The following is a 7,317-nucleotide window of genomic DNA, read 5'->3' on the forward strand; positions in this document are numbered from 1 at the left end:
GTTAAAAATGAGAGACCATTATGATTTATGAGAAGTACCTAAACACAGACACATATATAAATAATCTTATGATAAAAACATTGCCAGCAGTAATTGTACCCCCATAATATAAAGTTTCAGATAGATGTAGATGGGGTGTGGGTAATTATTTTCTCTGTAAAAAAGGGAAATCAAGGTGTTGAGGTGCATCCTACTAGTAGGAGTAGTAACTAGAAATTGAAATGTGTAAAATATTTGAGAACAGAACTTAGAAATAGACAGGAAGGTAGGAAATTACCTCAGAAAGATTGTCATCCATCCCTATATCAGAATGCACATCAGAATGCGATGGAGATGCAAGAGAGTAACCGCTTCCTTTCAAGATATTCTTCTCCCTCTCCTTGTTTGCCTCCGTTAAGGCCTGTTCTAACAAAGCTTTTGCCTCCTCATTAAGCTCACTAATAAACTTCAAAGGTGATGGCCACACCAGAGGCTCAGCTGATGAAGGATTTAGCATAGCTGCACAAGCTCCATGTTTGTGTTTCAAAGCAACTATATATGGCATTCTCCTGCATATTTACAAAAAAAAAAAAAAACAATAGATAAAGATCAAACTTTCAAATAAAGTGTTTAAAATCAAGTTAAGAGATATGATCATTGGTTCAGGTTTTCTTGAATAAAAAAACAAAATATCTTGAAACAGAGTTAGACCCCCAATGAGGCCTTAATGATTAACACTTGTTGGCCTTAGTGTTTGTCACTTAATGCAAATAGATTCAATTCTTGCTCTCTCCATCAAGAAAGAATTTTTTTTTTTACAAAACTATGGTGGTTGGATAGATGAAACAGAAAGAACAGAACATGCACTGATTTAGAGATAAACAACACAAGGGGATCTGTGTGTGTTACAGACTACAGAATTTGATTTTTGAATATAGATGGAAATGGAATTATACCCCGATCCATCTCTTTGAGCGCGATCTGCACCCCATGCCAACAATCCTCGTATACAATCCAGAGATCCCCCTCTTGCCGCCAAATGCAGCGGAGTGCTTCCTGGGCAGCTGTAAACACCAATTTCTCAGTCTAAGAGTAAAATTGACACTACAGATCAATGATGATTAAAGGATCGTGGTACAAAACTAATAGTGCTAATCTACTACATACAATAAGAAAATCCACAAGATAGTCATAGTTTAGAGGTTTGCATTTTGCTGATATAAAATCATCAAGCAAATTGACACACAGATCCGTAGCCCAGAAGCTCTTACCATTAGGATCAAGTTGAAAAGCTGCTTCAAACATAGGGTCTACTACCCGGTTAATCATTGAAGAATCATTCAGAGAGGTATCAAGTCTAGGTAATAGATAACACCATGTGTTCAAGCAAGACATGCGGACAGATACATCGCAGTTACTCAACATGATGCCTATCAGTGGTGTCATGATCAGCCTTACGCTTTTCAAAGATCTAGTGTTTTGGATTTCATCACTATTTCCTTTGTGTTCCCTTTTTTTGCGTACCATCATCCTCGTCTGCAGCATTTGTCGCACACGGTAATAACATTAGAGGGTGAATAAGAGCATTACTAAGACCTTCACAGGCAACCTGTGAAATCAGATATCTATGTTAATCTACAATATGGCATCTGACAGTACTTTGAGACTAGTTAAACTATTAATGCTAGTAAACTGTGGTAAACTTTAACAACCCTGGCTTGTAAAATCACCAGGACTTGAAATGCATGGACCCTAGACATTCAAGAAACAGAGACAGAATGATAACTTGGGTTCCTAATCAACTCACATGTATACAAAACCCACTCAATACTCAATACTTAACAAGTTGATATTAAGTTGACTTGGAATTTGTAAACTGAGATTAATTTAGCATACTTATATTACAGAAAGTGATTTAGAATTCTTGCCAGTTATAAATGACACTGAAAACTTTTTATACTTCAAAGGAGTACAACAAAAGTGACATCATATAAATGAAAATATTGCCTAATTTAAAATAGAGACATATTGAAATTTGGGTGCCCAATCAACTCACGTGTATACAAACCCACTCAATACTCAATAGTTAACAAGTTGATTTTAAGTTTTGACTTGGACCCTTGTAAACCAAGATTAATTAGCAGAATTCATATTAAAGAAAATGATTTAGAATTGTTGTAATTTATAAATGATTCTGAAAACTTTGTATGCTTCAAATGAGGATGACAAAAGTTATATCATATAAATTGAAATATTTGCTTATTTAAAACAATGCATCGTGAACTCTTTATAAATACCTGGGAAGCAATCTGAACTTGTGAGTCATTATCTGAAAATGTTTTCTTGGGAATTTTCAGCATATCATTAATTAAATGTCTGTTCTTCAAGGCATGAGACCCTAGTAAGCGGATATACCATCCCCATGCTTGAATAGTTTGAATCTTCATACCATTGATAGCATATCATGCATCCCAGTGAGCAACTTTGTCTTTAAATCTCTGACAAGTACCTGGTTTTGGAAGATAAGAAACAAAAAGGAAATTTATATGTGCATATATATATATATATATATATATATATGTATAATACATGTTGCATACAACAGCATAATCCATGTATAATGCAATTTCATGCAGCCACTCTTAATCTTAACCTTGTCATCCATTCTGGAAACAACCATCAAGAGAAGGCTCAAATATAAGATAATATGAGCTTACAATCCATAGAATATTTTCTGGCCCTCTTTCACAATATAAGTCAAGACCCTTATCTCTTTTCCTATATGTGTTTGTAAACCTTTAAACATGACTTTACCCCTAGCTAGCAATCATATTTTTAATTAGTCCAAATCATGTCAGTGCGTTTTCATGACAGAGGTTAACCAACTGGACCAGAAGACAAAGATCAATAAAAAAGAGAGAATAGAGAAGCGAGTACCTTGGAGAGATCTATTGGAGAAGGTATGATTGTGGATCTAATCTTCAGTAGACACCTTTCTGACATATCACTGTCTCTCTTATCAGAGCTAAGCAATCTTCTATATATTGGAGGTGCCCACATATGAGACAACTCTCTCATGTTCTCACTCAAAAGAGTTGCTAGCTTAATAACAGCCTGTCATATTAGCATAGAACATAAGTACTGAAAATGACATTGTCAACTTTACTGTAACACAGCCACAACCCTACAGCTCATAAAATCAGAAGACTTCTAAAATCAAAACCTCAAATAATGCACGATACTTGCGAAAATTGCTATAAACTGAAAATGTGATTGCTGACTGCACATACCCAAATTTCAACAACCACATGCAACATTGCAAGTTTATAGAAGGAAAAGATTCTCAAGACCACACGACATTACATACCATATTCACCAAACTGGTGACAGAGGTGGAGGGTAACATGTGCTATTGCTGCTTCGATCAAGTGCTTCCACACGCCGCTCGAACGAGCTTGACACGAGAAACCCGGCTGTTGAATTGGATTCGACAAGAGACGAGACTGAATTGAGATACCCAAAGCGTATAATCCTTGAATCCAGGTCAACCCAGTGGCCACCAAGTTATTCGAAACTTAATTTGGTGACTGACATTGAGATCGTGATAAAGGGAAAAAGGGCTGTGGGAGAAAATGAGGGTTGAGAGAAATAGGGCATTTAATCATGAACCAAAGCATACATATCGATCTGGCCAGAAGAAAAGGCTAGAGACAGATCGAGAAGGAGAGAGAATCACTCACCATGGGTGAGTGAATTTGTTTTCCTCAGAGCTAAAGAATCTGAGCTCCAATTTGGTTTGGTTCATTCTATGAGGAAGAGATGCAGATGAGAGAGAATGAGAGAGCGGTCAACTAAAATGTGAGTGGGAAAACGAAAATTGAGAATTTTAACTATTGGCAAAAAAAAATGGGCGGGGCTGCTCCTGTTTTCTTCAGCTCGTCCTCAATAAAACTGTGTCCTTATGGGGTGTCCTACTAGCCCATTTTTGTAGTAGTGCAGGCTACTTCAAACAGAACATAACCACTACAAAAACAACTTGCAGTAGTAATTAGGCAACCCAATATATTTAGACCTTCCTAAACAAAAATTACACCAATTTCACTTTATATTTTAACCCAAGGCCTATAACTTCTCCTCTAACTCCACCTAGCACAAGACTCGATTATATGTTCAAACCACCCAAATTCAAAAATTTAAGTAAGAAGAAAAGAAAAAAAAAAGCAACGTAGGAAGGGAACAAATTAACAAACCAGAATGATCCTGCAGTTCTTTTAACAACTTCATCTCCTCAAGTATACTAGACTGTGCTCCACTAAGCAACCCTCCTCCAATTCTCATCTTCTCTTCCATTATGATGTGTTCTGAACCAAAAACAAACAATCAATCCAAACCATCCAATCCAAACAATCAATACTAGTAATGCAGTTCTTTTACAACTGACCAATTTCTGAGAATCCTATAAAACAAACAATCCAATCCAAACCAAATCTAACAACACAATGCAGCAGGGGGAGGACACAAAAAGCAGAAGCCCTTAGAGTCCAACCAAAACCAAGGAACAAAACCTGCGATCTAACAAAGTGTAGTCTCTCTCTGTCTCTGCGCTTTGAAACTGGAAAAAAGAGTGTGCATGCTCCAATCCTACGCACACAATTTCTGTATAGGGGGGTGATTCCGTTGCAGCTTTAAACTGTTTCGAACAAACAGGTAGCAGGATCATAGTTTGGAAGACATTTCAAGGCCACTCCAACTCTGTCTTCTGGTTTTCCATCCTCATCCACAACAACAACCCCAGTTTCTGGTTATGATTTCACATCACATTCAATCAGTCAATATGAATAAAAAACAAATTCCCTCTCAGACGAAAACAAATAACAGAAATAAAATAATAAAAAAAACCTTGAGGAGGAAATTCAGGTTTGAACATGGGTGCTTCTGGAATCACAGTGTTCCTCAATAACTGCACAAACAATACACACAGTCCTTTCAGTTGTTCCAATCACACAAGGAAAGGAAAATAAAAAGGGAAAGTGCAGAAAGAAAGAAACAAACAGACCTGAGTCATCTTATTCTGCTTCTTCAACACTGAGATTATCAAAGAACCAATAATGGGGACCTCAACAATCCATACAAACAACTTAAGAAAGAAACCCGTCAAATGCGGAGCTACAAACAAACACAATATTTCAAAATCTTTCAACCTTGAGATACTTGAGATGGGAGAGGTACTTGAGCTGCCAGCGGCGCTGGGCCTGGAGGACGGAGTCGGGGTAGGACCCGAAGCTGCCGTTGTTGATTCGGGTGACGGTGGGGTCGTGGTGGGAGAATTCGGCGGCGATTTCGGAGGGGGTGATGAAGGAGAGTTTGGGCTTTTTGGAGGCGTGGGTGTTGGAATCGCCTTTCAGGGTGTGGTTGTGGTCGGGGGAGGAAGATTTTAGGGTTAGGGTTTGAAAGGGGGTGATGAGATTGAAGAAGAAGAGAGCATGAAATTGAGACAAGAGAGATCGAGAGACTGAGAGAGAGGGGTTTCGTGGGGGGGGGGGGGGGGGGTGTTTCACGATTGGGAGAGTCGTGGGGAGGGGGGGTGGAGAGACGGGGGTTTCACAACTGAGAGAGCTCGAGAGAATTTGTTTCATTTTTCTTTCGACACGATGTGGCTTGGCCTGGGTGGTGGGAGGCACAATTAAACTTCCAACAAAGCAATCACACAACAGAAACCTAACAAACTGTTGTAAGAGTATCAAAATGTCAAAACATGGAGGGAAATCTGCCGCATACAGCAATTTGGCTCAAAATGTTGCCGCCTATATGTTCCCACTTTCACACAACAGAAAAGTATAACTTCTGTTGTCTAATTTCTACAGCTTGCACTAGGTTTATCTTGCGGAAGACATTCAATCAAGCTTCCTCAAAATTTGGCATCTAGTTTTCAATCACACAACGGAAAATATAAAGCACCGTTGTATCAAGTAGCACAAATTTCATATTTCAAGAGGCAACCAAGGCTCCAAAGTGGAGGGAAATCTGCCGCTAATTTTTTTAAGACTCAGACGACAGACATTACTTAAGTCCGTTGTGTAATGTAGTTCTGATAAAAAAGTTATCACTTTGTTGGCATTCAGACAACAAAATATAACAAGTACCGTTGTGCAATAAAGCTTACTTAAACACACAACGGATGATTTCTGTTCCGTTGTGTGATTAGTGTTGTGTGATTAACTTTTTGTAGTAGTGTTTTAAGAATTCAATGCAAAAGGAGTTCGATATGACAAATTTAGGGAAGATGAGGTTCTTCCTGGGAATTGAGGTGTTGCAAGGCTCTGATGGGATCTACATATGTCAAAGGAAATATGTTGTGGAGATTTTAATTTGTTGGAAATTTTATGATTTAAAATTAAAATATATTTTATTTATTTATTTATTTATTTTGGGGGTTATTTTTATTTTGTGTTTATTTCTCTATTTATGCTTTAACGGTTTTATGTTTTAAATATATGATTATTATTTGACCGTTATATGGTTAATGAGGCTATTGATGGTATGGTAAGTATGCCCTATAGAAGGGTACGTGGCTATGGTTGGAAGGCATATGGTGAGACATGAAACATGCACATGTGTGGGAGTTTAGATTGTCGGATAATGAGGGTATACATGACGGTATAATCCACCATAATGCAACCACTCTAGCCAAATACCTCTACTAAAGATATTCTTACAAACTATACATATACATACTTTACTTATACACCGTTTTGAGTGCACGGGTGATAAAGGTTCAATGGGGCTTCTTAGTTGCACGACGGAGCTCGAAGAGTTGTTGTATCTTGGGGGAAGTTCGTCATTCAACCCTGTGCAGTAGGGGACGAATCTTCTCTTAGGACAGTGCGCTTGCACGCCTCGACTTGATAAGTTTTTCTATATAAAACCTATATATTATATTATTTTCTTACTTTATTTTATTTTCTCATCTATATCATTATTTTTATTTCCCAAGATATTATCATATTATTTTGTGTTTTTATTTTACAGGAATTCCGTCCCATATTTTTTACAACAATTTTGAGGCGGTTTGGCATGGAAGGTAGCATTTCTGTCCACAATCCTATTGTGCCGGGATGAAGGAGGAGTCAAGGTGGATGAAACATATTTCAAGCAAATGGTGGGCAGCTTGATGTACATCACAACTACACGACCAGATTTGATGTTCGTGGTGAGTCTCATTAGTCGGTTTATGTCAAAGCCAACTGAGTTACATTTTCAGGCTGCTAAAAGAGTTCTCAGGTACTTGAGAGGAACTATTAATTATGGCATTCTGTACAAGAAAGGTGGAGCTGAAAA

General features: G+C 37.8%; 1 long non-coding RNA gene across 2 annotated transcripts; it reads right to left on the reverse strand.

The window, feature by feature from the left end:
* Positions 1-1,199: 1,199 nt before the first annotated feature.
* On the reverse strand, positions 1,200-3,528 carry LOC121053151. 2 transcript variants are annotated; one of them, XR_005810922.1, is made up of 4 exons: positions 3,347-3,528; positions 2,917-3,093; positions 2,277-2,488; positions 1,200-1,588 (listed from the first exon to the last, which is right to left on the reverse strand). It is a non-coding gene; the product is annotated as an uncharacterized LOC121053151 (long non-coding RNA). The 2 variants fall into 2 exon arrangements; XR_005810921.1 differs by lacking the exon at positions 2,917-3,093.
* Positions 3,529-7,317: the final 3,789 nt, after the last annotated feature.

Source organism: Rosa chinensis, chromosome 5 (genome assembly GCF_002994745.2).
Source record: "Rosa chinensis cultivar Old Blush chromosome 5, RchiOBHm-V2, whole genome shotgun sequence".
NCBI lineage: Eukaryota > Viridiplantae > Streptophyta > Magnoliopsida > Rosales > Rosaceae > Rosa > Rosa chinensis.